The sequence below is a fragment of the Schistocerca gregaria genome, chromosome 6 (genome assembly GCF_023897955.1).
Source record: "Schistocerca gregaria isolate iqSchGreg1 chromosome 6, iqSchGreg1.2, whole genome shotgun sequence".
Lineage (NCBI taxonomy): Eukaryota > Metazoa > Arthropoda > Insecta > Orthoptera > Acrididae > Schistocerca > Schistocerca gregaria.
In genome coordinates, this window is record NC_064925.1 from 323,936,863 (window position 1) to 323,953,703 (window position 16,841).

Consider the following 16,841-nt stretch of genomic DNA (forward strand, 5'->3'; position numbering starts at 1 on the left):
TTGTTTTTACCGTTACGTCTTGTACACTCGGTAGCGTATGAGCGAAACTGGGCTGCCAATTAGATGTGTGCTGTATATCATTTTTTACGTTGTTCTTGGGCATTTATCTGTATCGACTGTTTTAAATGATTCATGGATTTTTTAGTTACCATACCCTACATTTACTCGTTCTAGATATATTTAGGGTGGCCTGTCTTGCCTCACCGTGTATTTAAGAACGAAGACAACCCTCCTATGATGCTGTATTAATGCCATAATTCTCCTTCATTAGATGTAAAAAAAAGAACTGTCACATTTCCGTAACTATCATCAAGAGCACAGACAACAGCAGCTCACAGCAGGAGTTGTGACAGTATTTGCACTTTTTCCATCATTTCTTTGACTGCTCATCGAATCTAATGAAAGTATTCCCATATCTTATCAGTTCATTTTTCAACCTCTTTTTACAGGGCAGCAGTTCAAACACTTCGATTTCGAAATGGTGACTTGCGTCACAAGACGGGGCACTGAGTTAACACTTTGAGAAGCCCTGACAGAAGTTTTCACTAAAATCAGCACTAGCAGCCCTCGAGAAACACGTCATTCGTTCAAAGCTTTTTTGCACACTCAAGAACATACGTCAACGTTACACCTTGCATCAGACTTGATGAACGTAGTGAGAAAAGTGGAAATGTAACAGAAGTCAGCAGGGTCACTTTATATCATCAGAAACATTTTCATCAGTCCTGGACATGGTTTCCAGAGGATTAAACTATTTGAACTAAGGAGGAACGCAAACTTAGGGATCATACCAAAATACCTCTATTTTGCGGATGACATTGGACTGTTGGCCTTTAGTACAGCTATACGTGAACAACGAAAGGAGAAGCTTAATACAGCAATTTTGAAACATTGCCTGAAATTCAGTTGTAACGAGACCTATACAATGAACACATCGAAAAGAAGAGCTGTTTCTCTTCTTCGTCCTTAGGGCAACTGGGTGCACGACAAATTGATTAAACATAGTAGTACAAACTGCTAACAACACTTCTGCTAAACTAAATTGGAGTTTCAAAATTGAGTTCTCTAGCTGCCTGGAAAAGCAACCAGGTTGTGTTACTAGTTTCAACTTCCGGCTGCGAGACAAGGGCTAACTGTTGAAAAATTGTGGTTTGTTCAGGGAGCAATGGAGATAGGCATGTAGGGTAGGAGACACAATGAAAGAATGAGTTGGGGAACAGTCTGGATTAGATAGTGTGATTATGACAGCAGTGAAAACGATATGGATTTAGGTAGACCATGTGGCCAGATGAGTGTATAGTAAACGGACGAAGGAGGAACATTTCTGGGCTCGAAATCATACGAAAAGAGAGCCTAGTGGTGGGTAGGTAGATAAGTTCGGAAGACAGGAACGTCAATGTGGATGTGTATAACTGACAGCCTTAATGCATAGAAAAATTAGATTCTCACAGTGTAACTCAAATGCTACGTCACTTGAAATGTAAGGAATGAAGTTACTTGAATGTGAAAACAATATGCAACAGTTCGCGTACTATTTGTTTATTTAGTAGTAGTTTCGCTCTGCCAACGAAAGCAGCTTCAGATCTGTGGTTGGAATTTATAGAATAAAACCAGAAGACATAGTGAATCTCAAAACTCAACTCACAGATTTTCTTGAATGGGTCTCCGATTACTATGGATGCTTCGTGAATAAAGCTTTCTAGACCGCTTACTACATATCTTTATTTATAAGTTGGTGTCGGCTGTTGCCATGATCAGATCAAAAGTTTGAAGCTCTAACGTCCTGCGTCACTATCAATAAAAGTTATGGATACGTCGGCTTAAGCATACGTTCTGCTGTTTTTATAAGTTCTAAGTTTTGATCTAATGATGGCAGTAGCCGGAACGACGCTACAAATAAAGAAATACATTAATCGGTCTGAATGGATTTATTCACCCAACATTCTAAAATGGTAATTTCCTTTTAACACACTGATGTAAAATGTGAAATTTCAGAGCTATACGCAGAACAAGAGTCAGAAACTAATTGGCGTTAAGTTTGGTGTGCTGTGTTTACGGTAAATAAGTGGGCGAGCGTATCAGTAAAAGCACAAAAAAATACTATATCTCCTTAGTAAAGTAAAAGCCATGTAGATAAATGGGGTGTAAAAGATTACTTTTACAACGTAACGCAGTGGTGTAGACGAAGTCGAGACGAACAGTTTGATACAGAACACTTGTGGTCCATCAAGCCGCAAACTAAATGGTTGTTTGCAGATGATGCTGTCGTTTATCGCCTACTAAAGTGATCAGAATAAATACCAGAATGATACATAAAAGATATCTGTATGGTGCGAAAGTTGTCACTTGACCCAAAATAAAGAAAAGTGTGAGGTCATCTACATGAGTGCTAACTGGCAGAACACTTAGAAAATGCAAGACATCTACTAAAGAGACTGCCTACACTACACCTGTATATCCTCTTTGCTGCGAGGTCGGGGATCCTTACTAGATAGGATTAACGGAATACATTCAGAAAGTTCAAGGAAAAGCAGCAGGTCTTTTATTATCGCGAAATAGGGGAGAGAGTGTCACTGACATTATACACGGTTTGGGGTGGACATCATTAAAACAAAGACGTTTTTCGTTGCAACAGAATCTTCTCGTGAAATTTCCACCACCAACTTTCTCCTCAGAGTGCGAAAATATTTTGTTGGCACCGACCTACATAGGGAGAAAAGATCATCATAATAAAACATGGGTAATCAGATCTCTCGCGGAAAGATATAGTCGTCTGTTTCTTTCGGGTGCTGTTCGAGGTTGAAATAATAGAGAACTATTGTGAAGACGGATCGATGAACCGTCTGCGAGGCACTTACGTGTGATTTGCAGAGTATCCGTGTAGATGTAGTAGATGTGCTGAGAAGTCTGAGGAACATATGCTAAGGTATAGCAGAGGGGAAAGTAGTAGTTTAAGACAAAGTGAAAATTGTGTTGTCAATAATATCCATAGGAGGGAATATAAAGGTATGGACAGTTTTGAAGAAATTGGGAAGAGAAAGTATATGACACAACAAAAATGGAAAGGACGATTTAAAATAAACAGTAAATTGCTGTACATAGAACCACATTTATCAGAAAAAAAATTTCTAGATTTCATGAATATTTTAACATTTGATTAATTCTGAGTGAAATGGCAATGTTGTCTCTATATGAGTGATACTCCATCATGTTCTCTGAGTATTTCTGTGTCTTATTTTTGTTTTATACTTTCTTTCCTATACCTTATCTCCATAATATTTTTTGGTCTGTTTTTCTTTTATCATATCCTTGATTAGCTCCTCTGTCTACCTAGATACCTTTCCCAAGAATTTTCTGCAACAAAATGTTCAGATTATTGCTACATCACAGTAACTATTAGGCTAGTTATGTTTTATTTTGTTCATTATAATATTATTTAAAAGGTGTGTTTTGATTCTTATCAAGGGAACAAAGTATATAACTAAATAATGTAAAGCGTTAATATAAATATACTAGCTTAAAGCTCGCTGCTTCGCTCAAGCAGACTGCATGGCCTTCAGAGTTTTTTTACTATTATTTAATCGAACTTTTATGTTGTTCACAAATTGCAACACTTTCTCAGCTTTCCAAGCTAGTTACAGTCATATAAGCATGGTCTTTTCCGAATGCACTTCTGGAGAAAAAGCGATTCTGGTAGCTGGACTGCAAAAGTTTTTGTCAATCATGCCATTTGCGTTCTTGTGGAGTTATTTCCATAGAAACTTTCAAACCACACGAAATGTTTCCTTATGTCTAACCAATAAGTGAAATATCCGTTTCCTTAAATTTATCTTTAAATATTTTCTTACGTAACGAAATATTTTGTTAAATTTTCTTACACTACTGCGCTCCCTTAGGGACTGAATTTCCAGAAACACAGAAAAACATTTATTTTATTTCTAACGAGGAAATCAGACACCAAGTGCCATACATTCAACCTTAAATATCCTTCAGTAGTTTTCTAGTAATTAATTAATTTCAAAAAAAATATTCTCGCACTGCTTGAATTTCCAAAAATGATGAAACACTTTTTTTTTTTTTTTACTGTAAAAGCAAACACTAGGTTTAACAACGGCACTCTTTCAAAGAGCCTTTCATTCCCATTTCACCGCCTTAGGAGTGAAATTTCGGACAAACGCTGCTTACGTTATAAGATCCACATACTCTCCAATCTCCAAGTTTCTGTCCTTAGTGGTTTGGGCTGGGCGGTGGTGAGTCAGTGAATCAGTCTGACCCTAGTTCATCCCCAAAGAGGTTGAATTTCAAAAAATAGTGAAATATGTATTTTTTATTTCTAATTGAGAAGCCAAATTTCAATTTCCATAGATTTAGCTTTTAAATTTTTTCACACTAAAATATTTTCATACAAAATCTCATCCCCTATTTTGCCCCCTCAGGGGTTCAGTTTCCAAAAACAGTGAAACATGTTTTTTCTATTTTTTATTTGTAACCGAAAAGTCAAATACCAATGTTCATTCAGGTAGCTTTCAAAATACTTCAGTAGTTCTGTAATAACATTTTCAAAAACAGCTTTCAGCCACTATTTCACCCCCCTAGGATTAAGTTTCCAAAAATGCTGAAACCCGTATTTCTTTAGTTTTGACCGAGAAACCAAATACTAACATTCGTCGGTGTACTTTCAAAGTTGCCTTAATAGCGACATTTTTTTAAAACTCCCTTCAAAGTGAATTTGTCCCTCTTTTCGAGAAATCCCTTCTTGAATGACGCCTTGAGTATAAGACCCACACCTTCACCAAATTTCATTTTCCCGTCCTTTGGGTTTTGGGCTCGGCGATAGTGAGTCCGCCAGTCAGTCAGGACATTGACTTTTATATACGTATAGAGAAAATTAAATTTGTGGTAAGGACTATGGGATCAAACTGTTGAGGTCATCGGTCCCTACGCTTACGCACTACTTAATCTAGCTTAAACTAACTTACGGTAAGGGCAACACACACACACACTCATACCCGAGGACGGAATCGAACCTCCGACAGGAGGAGCCGTGCGAACCGTGACAAGGCACCTCGGACCGCACTGCTACCCCGCGGGGCTACGTATAGAGACTTTCTAAGGATTTTTCCATAAGAAAACACAGTTTTGACATTAGTACGCCCATACACACTACAGATGGGTTCGCTCTCTGATATCTGCCGTACAGCTGATATCAGGGCAAAGTTTGGTAGATACAACTTACGACAGAATCCAGTACGTTTGCTGATATTTCGCAGGAACAGCTGCATGCCGCAAACTTCGACGCTGCTGCTGTTAGCTCGAGGGCAGCAGAGGCACAGTAGCGGCTCTGCTGTTGCAGTTGCAGCAGCAGGCAGTTGTTACTAGTGCTAGTCTCGGTGACGATCCAAGAAGTAGGAGATACAGTTATTAAGACATCATGAGTCTAGTTAGGCTTCTCCCAAACATTCAGAGATGGGACAAAGAGTTTCCACCCTTACCGAGCCACCATCGCTTCAATCCAAACTCCAGCACTGCCGCCAAGAGCACACAGTATGTACTTCATGCAGTGGCAGTGTCATTTCAGAAGATAATTTATTTATTGAAGCAAAGACGGGTAAAAAAGTGGGCTTCCACCTCACATTGAAAAACACATATTTCTTCTTCGCTCTGGAACTTGCAGTATGACACGTGACATAGCATTTCGTCTTGTTGGAGGAAAGGAAAGGGGAAGAGCGTACCACCACCCGAAGAGATTAGGTGGTAGTGGGGTGGTGGTGGGGTCGCAGTTATCAGTGCTCGTCTCTGGCGCTGTATTTCGAGAATCCGTTATCTGAATTCTTCTACCTCATCCATTATCATATTCTTTCGAATTATTCTCCAATTATGTTCAGACTCAAACAACAGACGCACGTTTCATGAACCAAGTTTAGTCCTTGGAATCACTTCTTTCCTAAATGATTTCATTCTGCTTGAGGCACAGTTTCAGCAATCGACGGTCTTTCTGACCTAAAAACTACGTTATAACGTCTTTACAGTTTCGTTTGATCAACGATATATTTGGTTTACTTCAGCTTGCCAGTACTGTGGTTACCCCAAGTCGGAGTTAGAATTCCAACTTTCCAGAGTAAACTCCGTAATAGACAAGAGAATAGTTAGCAGCCCGCTGCTGTAGCAAAGCACGCTGTCTGATAAACGGTCCCGGCGAAGTGCAAGTCATAATATAAAGTCTGCGGAGTTCAAACACACTTTGGTTGCGCAGTCCACGGAGCCTTTAACGGATGCTCCTTCGTTACCGTAAGCCAAATTCGCATACGAAAATGTCACCCTCTGGATTCCTATCTCATGATATCATGTGTTAGAAAAAGATAATGCAAATTTCTGAGGATAGAAAAATTAGAATTTTGGCACATAGCACCTTCGTATTTTTTTTTTTTTTTTGTGATCACTGATTTGCGCTCATTACGATGTAGAGTGAACTCAGCTCTGACGAGTTCCACAGAAGAAGTGGAGTAAATTATTCATTTTTAATGGTCGACAGCATTAGACATGGTATGTTCATGATAATCGTTATACACTGTGTGGAATGTGACTTTATGGACATGATAAACGTTTAAGAATGGAAGAATAATTATCGATGAAAAAGAGAGAAATAGATATATAAGACATTCAAGCTATACGATTAGGTTCGCCTGCTTACGCAAAATACCTTTTATCTTATGTTACTTTTCCCACCCTGACATGTTACACCACACCCATGCCACCATCAATGGGTCTCTGTTTCATTAAAGTCTTAATTAGTTGTTGGTTAGGTTCAAAAATGGTTCAGATGGTTCTGAGCACTATGGGACTTAACTTCTGAGGTCATCTGTCTCGTAGAACTTAGAACTACTTAAACCTAACTAACCTAAGGACATCACACACATCCATGCCCGAGGCACGATTCGAACCTGCGACCGTACCTGTCATGCGGTTCCAGACTGTAGCACTTAGAACCACTTGGCCACTCCGGCCGGCACAAGTGTAGGTCCTACGAAGCCTAACAAACAAGCACTCAAGATTTGAATTAAATGAGAACTCACTTATAAGGGAAAAATGTGTTGAAACATTTTTCAGTAATTAATGTAACAGAAGAAGAATTTGTATTCTGCACAAACAGATGGAACACAGACCTACAGCTTCAGCTGAGATAATCATCGTCATCCCACTCCACGGAAAGATAAACAACTTTCTCATATGTCCCAGGCAAATGTGCATGTAAGAGTGCGAATTCGAGAGTATGTGAAACCATTTACTAGAAAAAATTGATATAACGTTTGTTAAAACATCAGGGAATAACTTTCACGATACTAGGAGCGGCAGAGGGCAAAAATTGTAGGGAAAGGTAGAGACTGACATATGCAGAACAAGTAACAGAGAAAGTCGAGACTTATTGCTACAGTAAGAAGAGATTGGTAGATGACAGGAAATAATAGTGGGCCGCGTCAAGTGTAAAGGTAGTAATCAACAATAAAATGGAACGCTTTGGCACGATATTGCATTGCAAGTTTACTGATCGATATTACACATTACTATCTGTCCTAGAGCTTCGGTGGATTATAGGTAATGATTATTCTTGAAGTTGTTTCTCTCTAGTTCGTGCGCTACAGTAAGACCTCTTTTAGGGAGGGGAAACTAAAGATAGCCGTTATTGACACTGTTCATCAGGTGACAGTTATATCATACTCCATAATATCTATAAGTTCTCAGATTAAAAAGGGTGTAGGACAAGGATGCTGTCTTTCGGCCCTATTCTTCAGAATCTATCCACGGGAAAAGCAAAGATCAAATTAAAAAGGAAGGTTCAAGAATAGAATTAAAATTCCATGTGAACGAATATCAGTGAAGAAGAAATGTTGAATTGAGTCAGCAGTGTAATAAGTACAGGATATGGACTGGGAGGAAACCTAAGAAAGAGAAAATAATCAGAACTAGCAGAAATGAGAACCATGAGAAACTTAAAATCAAAATTGGTGATCACTAAGTAGACGAAAATAAGGAATTCTGCTATCTTGGAAGCGAAATAACCCATGACGGACCGAGAAGGAGAACATAAAATAGGAGACTAATATAGGCAAATAAAAGTCTACTAGTATCAAACGTAGGCCTTAATTTGAGGAATAAATTTCTGAGAATGTACGTTTCCAGCACAGCATTCTATGGTGGTGAATCATGTATAATGGGAAAACCGGAACAGAAGAGAATCGAAGCGGTTGAATGTGTTGCTACGGAAGAACGTTGAGAAGCATGGGGACTGATAATAAATGACTACGTCCTCTGCACGATCGACGAAGAAAGGAACATATGCAAAACACTGACAAGAAGAAGGGAAAATACGATAGGATGAGTATTAAGGCATGAGGGAAACAAGGGAGAAGATGATAGGCTACGTCTTAACACGAAAGAGAAGAACCTCTTTGGAACTTGAGGGAACTCGAACTAAAACGTTAACGCTTTCATCTGTAAGACAAATACACTGAAGCGCCCAAGAAGCTGGTATAGCCATGAGAATTCAAACACAGAGTTATGTAAACAGGCAGAATACGGTGCTGCGGTCGGCAGCGCATATATAAGACAACAAAGGTCTGGAGCAGTTGTTAGATCGGTTACTGCTGCTACAATGGCAGGTTATCAAGATTTAAGTGAGTTTGAACGTGGTGTTGTAGTCGGCGCACGATCCATGGGGCACAACATTCTGAGGTAGCGACGAAGTAGAGATTTTCCCGTACGATCATTTCACGAGTGTACCGTGAATATCAGGAATCCAGTAAAACATCAAATCTCCGACGTCGCTGCAACCAGTAAAAGATCCTGCAAGAATGGTACCAACGACGACTGAAGAGAATCGTTTAACGTGACAAAAGTGCAACCCTTCCGCAACTTGCTGCAGATTTCAGTGCTAACCGTCAACAAGTGTCAGCGTGCGAACCAGTCAACGAAAATCATCGATATGGGCTTTCGGATCCGAAGGCCTACTTGTGTACCCTTGACGACTGCACGACACAAAGCTTTACGCCTCGCCTGATCCCGCCAACACGGACAACGGACTCTTAATGGCTAGAAACATGTTGGCTGGTCGGACGGGTCTCGTTTAGAATTGTATCGAGCGGATAGACGTGTAAGGGTACGTGGACAACCTCGTGAATCCATGGCCCCTGCGTGTCAGCAAGGGATTGTTCAAGCAGGTAGAGGCTCTATAATGGTGTGGGGCGCGTGCAGTTGTAGTGATATGGGACCCCTGATACGTCTACATACAACTCTGACAGGTGACACGTACGTAAGCATCATGTCTGATTACCTGCATCCATTCGTGTCCATTGTGCATTCCGACGGACTTGGGCAATTCCAGAAGGACAATGTCATACATCACACGTCCAGAATTGCTACAGAGAGGCTCCAGGAACACCCTTCCGAGTTCAGACACTTCCACTGGCCACCAAGCACCCCAGACATGAACATTATTGAGCATAACTTGGATGCCTTGCAAACTGCTGTTCGGAAGTGATCTCCACCACCTCATATTCTTACGGATAGCCCTGCAGGGTTCATGGTGTCAGTTCCGTCCAGCACTATTTCAGAAATTAGTCGAGTCCATGCAACGTCGTGCAGCGGCACTTCTGCGCTCTCGCGGGTTAGACGTGTTATTAGGCAGGTGTACCAGTTTCTTTGGTTCTTTAGTGTGTATTGCCAGATAGACATTCGTAGCCTTATCTTGAATCATCGTGGTGCCAGTAGTAGCTACTGAAACTCTAGTTTTTGAGCCATTAGTCTTTTGGAGTGTTTTCTATCTTGTGTTTATCTTTTCTTCTCTATGTAACACTTACATTCAACAACAGCTATTAACCCTTTGACGTTTTCTGCACTTGATGCGCTCCTGCCCTTTACCTCCTAGATTGCTCCATCCAGAGCCAGGGCAAAAAGAGGAAGTGAGATTAGGGATGGTTGGCTAATTTGGGGAATGGGGTCAAACCGTGGTCATCGGTCCCATCGGATTAGGCAAGATTGGAATGGAAGTCGGCCGTCCCCTTTGAAAGAAAACATCGCGGCGTTTGCCTGAAACGGTTTAGGGAAATTATGGAATCTTTAATCAGGATTTCCGAACGAGGGTTTAAACCGTCGTCCTCTCGAATGCGAGTCCAGTGTGCTAACCACTGCGTCACCTCGCTCGATGAGGTTAGGGTTTGGACATTACATATTATTGACTGGACTGGTGGCATTCCACTGTTAACAAACCATAATTAGGTATTATTGGGTTTCTAGTCGCCCTTCATGAGTTGCTGCCTATACTTTGTGGGTTAGTGTGCATTCTGCGTGTACAGAGATTACAAAAGAAACTACTACTGTGATTCCATCCCATTGATGGTAGCTAAATCCTCCGCAAAAATTTCGGTAACTGATTTGCGAATCTGCTACAATATTACTAAACTGCTGGTTATAATCACCCATTTATCTGACCACAGTTGCCGACTGCCTATCTAACGCCTTCCAGAGGCAACAAAAATTTATTTTTCTGTACTTCGTTTAACTATTGACCGAATTTAAAAATTCAGGCTCTTAAGCCTTACAGTCCTTGAAATATGATCACTTTCAATTTGTCTGCTAATATACATATTCCGTATTTGGCGGCAAGACTCAACTTATATACTACTGTTTGAACTTTTCCTTCAGATTCTCTTATTATAAGCTGATCATCGGCAAATAGCATCGTCATGAAATTAAAATTGTCAGTTCCTAGTGTGCAATTGAGTATAACCAGCGATTTATGAGTGATGACCCGTTCCTTACTGCACGGACCCTTATTTTGTTATAATTAATTGTTACAGCCGGTCAAAAATTAAATACGTAAATGAGTATAAATCTTTAAGATTTGATGATTTATGACGTAGGCCTGAAATTGGCAGATTCAGACAGCGTAAGAAATCAGTGTGCCATGGGAGAAGAAAATGGCGGGTGGCGCAAAGTTTGGCAGTCCAAACAAACATGAGTGACAGTTTATTGTGCAGAATTAACTGAGTAGTTGTCTGGGAGTGAGCAGTTGTCTTGGAGGAGAAATGTCACCATGGACAGCTTCCCGCAACGTTTGGTCTTGACAGGCGACCCTAACCTCATCAAGACAGTTCTGTAGTATTCCCAAGTGACAAATAGCCACTAACGAGCCGCAGTACCATGGCAGTCCCTAAAAACCGCATAACCTTGCTTAATGATGAAAGGCTCTTAGCCTTTTCTCGAATTGGCAAATCCACCCACGTTCTAACAATAACGTCACTGACTAGTAATCTAAAGTTCATGTGTTCTTGGTTCAATCTCAGCCACTGATTAAATTTTGAACAAAGTTTATCAGCAATAGTGGCCGTCATCCGGTACAAGGAGTCATCTTCCTACTCTTAAAAGCCTTGTCAAAGAGGACAGACGAGCATACAGAGTTTCATGGCAACCACTGGCTCTTGTGGTGGGAAACTGCCCCAAAACGTGGAAGAGTTAGCAATGATCAACGATATGATAATGCAGAAGGCAGTTTAGACTACTGCATTAAAGACACTTAGTGTATACATGGAACACGTAGCCTGTAACTGAAGTAACATGATGACCTCTCTAGTGACAAAAGCTTCCAGATTAGTCTCCCATTCAAATTTCCGTGAGGAGACTGCTAAGGAAAAGATGATCACACAAAAAGTATTGAATAATCGTCAAAAGATTAACATTGTAACAGTCGGGGAGAGGAATGTCCCAAGACTGAATGTGGAAGGAAAGTTGGAAAATCTGAAAAGTTGAATGCAAAGCGTCGATCCATCTGTAGTGGGGTCACTAAGGTAGCGAAAAGAAGTTAAGAGACCTTGGTCAGGCGAATATCGAGGAACAGAGAGCCGTGTAACTGAAGTAGGATTCATTATGAATATGAATTTAGGACAGAAATGAGTTACTGTGTACAGTTCACTGGCAGGATTGTTCTAAGCAAAATCGACAGCATTACAATACCAATGATAATATTTCATGTGTGCTGTACATGCCGACATCACAAGAAGTTTAATAGATAGGGATAGTATATAAAGGGAGAAGATAAGGTAAAAATCATGGGATATTTAACCGCGGAAGTAGAGCAAGGGAAGGGAATGATATCTGAAGAAATACTTCGGAGCCAAGATCGTATTTAAATATTTATTTTAAATTGAAGGCCGGTTTCAACAATACTTTGATGTTATATTCGAATTGCGTATTTTCAAAATTGTCCCATATACTATCCTGGCTCTGAACTATTTCTTCAAACATTACAATCCGCAGATCAGCCACTGATCACAACGTCTGTAATATACAGGAGAAAGAGCTATCGGTACTGGATAGTGCATCTCATAGTAGCCAGTTCAGTTGTAAAAAAAAGGACATCTCAGAAAACTGCACTCACAAAACTTAGGCAGACAAACGTAGGAACAAAGAAGATAACTGAAAGAAAAATAGAAAAGGGTGCAGAGAAACACAAGAAAACTGCAACTTAAGTCATTTACTTACGAAATAAACAGAGAGTGCAGCAAAACCAAAGTGGAGTGGCTACAGGGAATTCGAAGGGGGGAAAAAACCAAGGACGTCGGGAAAACTGTTTCAGCATACAGCAAAGTCAAAACAACGTTCGATGAAAATGAATACAAGGGCGTCAGCATTAAGAGTGTAGTGGATATTCCCCTGTTAAACTCATAGGGCTGACAGGAGGAAAGAGTGCGCTGAAAGCCTCTGCGAGAGGAAAACTGATGTAATGACGTAATAGAAGAAGAAACAGGAATCTATATGGAATACATACGGGATCCAGCGTTTAGAGTCAACGTTCAACAAAGCGTTGTGAGATTTGCAATCAAATCAGGACGAAGGAACTGATGTTTCTTCGCAATTTCTACAATCGTTATGCGAAGTAGTCGATCCGCATATGGCTCTTAAGCAGTCTCCCACATCCAACTAAGTGAATACGTCTTTTGTACACTCGTCCCACCTCAGTTGCTGCATTCGCAAACATTTCGAAAACCTTACCGTCCACACTCTTTCACATGAGATACTGCAAGCTTTCTTGCCCTCAGGGTGAGAGGTGGGGACGGTTGGGTCCGGCGACAAAGTGCATCCGGACACCACCTACCACGCTAAATCCAGGTTAACAAGCCGACCCGTGTAGAAGACAAGACTAGGAAGAAAAGAAAATATGTTATAGAAAGTGATGACCTAACGATTATTCATGTTGGTGTTTGGAATCTATGAGACGGGCGACAAATCCTCAGACTTTAGGAGAAACATTACCCACGCAATCTAGACTGTAGCAAGGGCATATAAGTGTGAGAACTATCGCACAACCACCTTAACAACTCGTGCGTCCATGTTTCAAAGAGATTAATAAATGAAAAAAAAAATGGAAAATAGATTAAGATATCTTCCATGACGATCAGTTTGACTTCCGGAAAGTTAAGTAAAGAAGGACTGTAAGATGTATTGACTGAACAGTCTAATGAATGCAGAATGTGCATTGATGTTAACGAAAGAAACAAAAGTAATGAGAAGTAAAGGAAATTAAACAAGAGAGATGTTTAATATCAAAGGTGGTGATCAAGAAGTTAAGGAATTCTGCTACCCAGAGATCATAATAATTCAAGGAAAATATAAAAGCAGACTATCACAGGGAAAGGGAAGTTACTAGTATCAAACATAGGCCTTAATTTGAGGAAGAAATTTCTCTCACTATTCGTCCACGAGACTCAGAGGGCCATAGACACGGGTTCCAAGGTAGATTCCGTATTTCTTGACTTCCGCAAGGCGTTCGACACAGTTCCCCACAGTCGTTTAATGAACAAAGTAAGAGGATATGGACTATCAGACCAATTGTATGATTGGATTGAAGAGATCCTAAATAACAGAACGCAGCATGTAATTCTCAATGGAGAGAAGTCTTCCGAAGTAAGAGTGAGTTCAGGTGTGCCGCAGGGGAGTGTCGTAGGACCGTTGCTATTCACAATATATATAAATGACCTTGTGGATACCATCGGAAATTCACTGAGGCTTTCTGCGGATGATGCTGTAGTATATCGAGAGGTTGTAACAGTGGAAAATTGTACGGAACTGCAGGAGGATCTGCAACGAATTGACGCATGGTGCAGGGAATGACAATTTAATCTCAATGTAGACAAGTGCAATGTGCTGCGAATACATAGAAAGAAAGATCCTTTATCATTTAGCTACAGTATCGCAGGTCAGCAATTGGAAGCAGGTACTTCCGTGAATTATTTGGGAGTAGGTATTAGGAGTCATTTAAAATGGAATGATCATATAAAGTTGATCGTTTGTAAAGCGGATGCCAGACTGAGATTCATTGGAAGAATCCTAAGGAAATGCAATCCTTAAACAAAGAAACTAGGTTACAGCACACTTGTTCTCCCACTGCTTGAATATTGTTCATCAGTGTGGGATCCGTACCAGATAGGGTTGATAGAAGAGATACAGAAGATCCAACGGAAAGCAGCGCGCTTCGTTACAGGATCATTTAGTAATCGCGAAACCGTTATGGAGATGATAGAAAGCTCCAGTGGAAGACTCTGCAGGAGAGACGCTCAGTAGCTCGGTACGGGCTTTTGTTAAAGTTTCGAGAACATACCTTCACCGAAGAGTCAAGCAGTACATTGCTCCCTCCCACGTATATCTCGCGAAGAGACCATGAGGACAAAATCAGAGAGATTAGAGCCCACACAGACGCATACCGACATTCTTTCTTTCCACGAAGAATACTTGAGGTGGACTGAAAGTATAAGGAAAGTAGTCGTTGTCGGCCAAGACGGCGAAGAAAGGTACTTGGAAGGAAACACGGACAAGAGGAAACGTCACGATGATAGAACTTGTGTACATGTCAGACGGGAACTTCCGTGGTACTGGAGGAAACTGTAGGCAGTACAATCCACAGAAAAGGTGCGGTCAATAATTCAGCCTGCGGGCCGTGTTCCGACGTAAATGCCATAGCGCTCAGCCTCGAGCCTCGCAGCACATTCCCCCTCCATCCTCCTCCCATCCCCCACCCCCCTGTCGCGTCACTCAGTCTTTGCGGTTGGAGGGGAAAGAAGGTGAAACTGAGAACACGCCATTATTCAGATCACAGTTCAGTCACACAGCATCCGAGTTTATATTTCACATTTCTCCACGACATAGATCATAATTGAAACAAATTTTCAGTATTAATAATTGTCAGGGTACTGAATATGTAAGATAATTTTAATCTGTTACAACCTATCAGCGCATGACAGACACAATTTCACAGATTTTTACACTTAGGTTTCCACGTAATTATGACTTATTTTGTTTCTTAGCGGAGAAAACGTCTTTCACACACAGATGTTGCTCGTAATATTGTATCACTTTTGCAACCACATTAGGGAGATGTGAGAATTCTACATGAGAAAAGCAATGTAGTCGTTCTGTAGAGTTTTACATAAAAGTATTTGTTTTTAAAATGGAAATAACCAAGCTGATCGATCAGTTACATCTGCACATGCACCGAGTGCTTTCAACTGAAATGGCAAATCGTCCCGAATATGGCTCTAACACAGATGTAAGACTGGCAGTGTTCTCAAAATATTTAGGAAACTGTGCTGATAATTCTTTCAAGGCCACAGTTAATTCTTTAAACTCGCGTTTCCTCTAATGCTAACAGAGAACTGGACTGTTCTCTCCCAGAATGTGTCCCACCTACTAGGGGATTTTTTAAAAATGTATTCCCATCAGATCAGAAAAAGTTTTTTCTCACCGTGCAGTGTCTAACTGTGGAAAGTGTGCAAACCTAGTCCACTAAAAATGCGATCTGAGCAATCCATTTTGGATGTTTAATTTTCTTTCCAGTACTCCATCTTCTCTCATACGTTCAACAATTGGTAGCTTTAAATCAAAGAATCGTTCCAGGCCTGACCCTTGACTTAATCAACGTAGGTTGCAGTAATATTATATCCATACTCTTTGCTCAGTTCCATAGGAAACTGTAGAAATATCAGTGGAATAATCCGTGCGACTTCAGAAATTTTACTGTTCGTAGCACCTGCTGCATGTCTACAAATTTTCCACAAAATGCTTCTTGTGTACAGACAATGAATCCCATTTGTTGACCATTGGAAGTTTTATCTCTTTAAACGTCATTTAAATTTCTAAATGCTTATTGCATGTTATTGTAATGTCAGTTCATAGCAAAGCAGCAGTATCTATCGAATTCATTTTTCAAGACTTGTAACGATAAATCGATAGACTACCTCCTTTTTGTACGTACAGCCACTGGACCTCTGAATGTCCTTTATACCCCGAATAAACAGCGAAGGGTAAGCAGCGCTGAGGCCACGATTCTGCCGAAGCGAAGAGAGTTGCGCCGACCAAGAGTACCAGACCGCAGTACCAAATGAAATGTCGCACTGCAGCGGGTATTTCTGAAAAGGACCGAGCAAAGCCGAGACAGGCCGATCCTTGGCCTGCACCCGGCTTGAACACTCGGCACACTTGAAGTTTGGCTCGCCGTAGACGGCCCTCCTGTATGGGAAGATCGGTGACTGGTTTTCACCCTTTCCGCTGTCACCTCGACTATGACGCACTATTGAAAATCCCATTTCTACACAGAGAAGTGGTCTGTCAGTTACTTTTTCGTCACTGAGACTTGTTTAACCGCACTGGAAGCGTCTGAGCCACTGAGTCAATACGTCGCTTGGTGGTGAGAGTGCGCTGTTGCTGCATTGTTCCCCTAGAAATGTAGAAAATTAATTACGACAGGATACTCCGATTTATGGGCTGCGCCATTTGTGTTGGCTCCTCTAGCTACA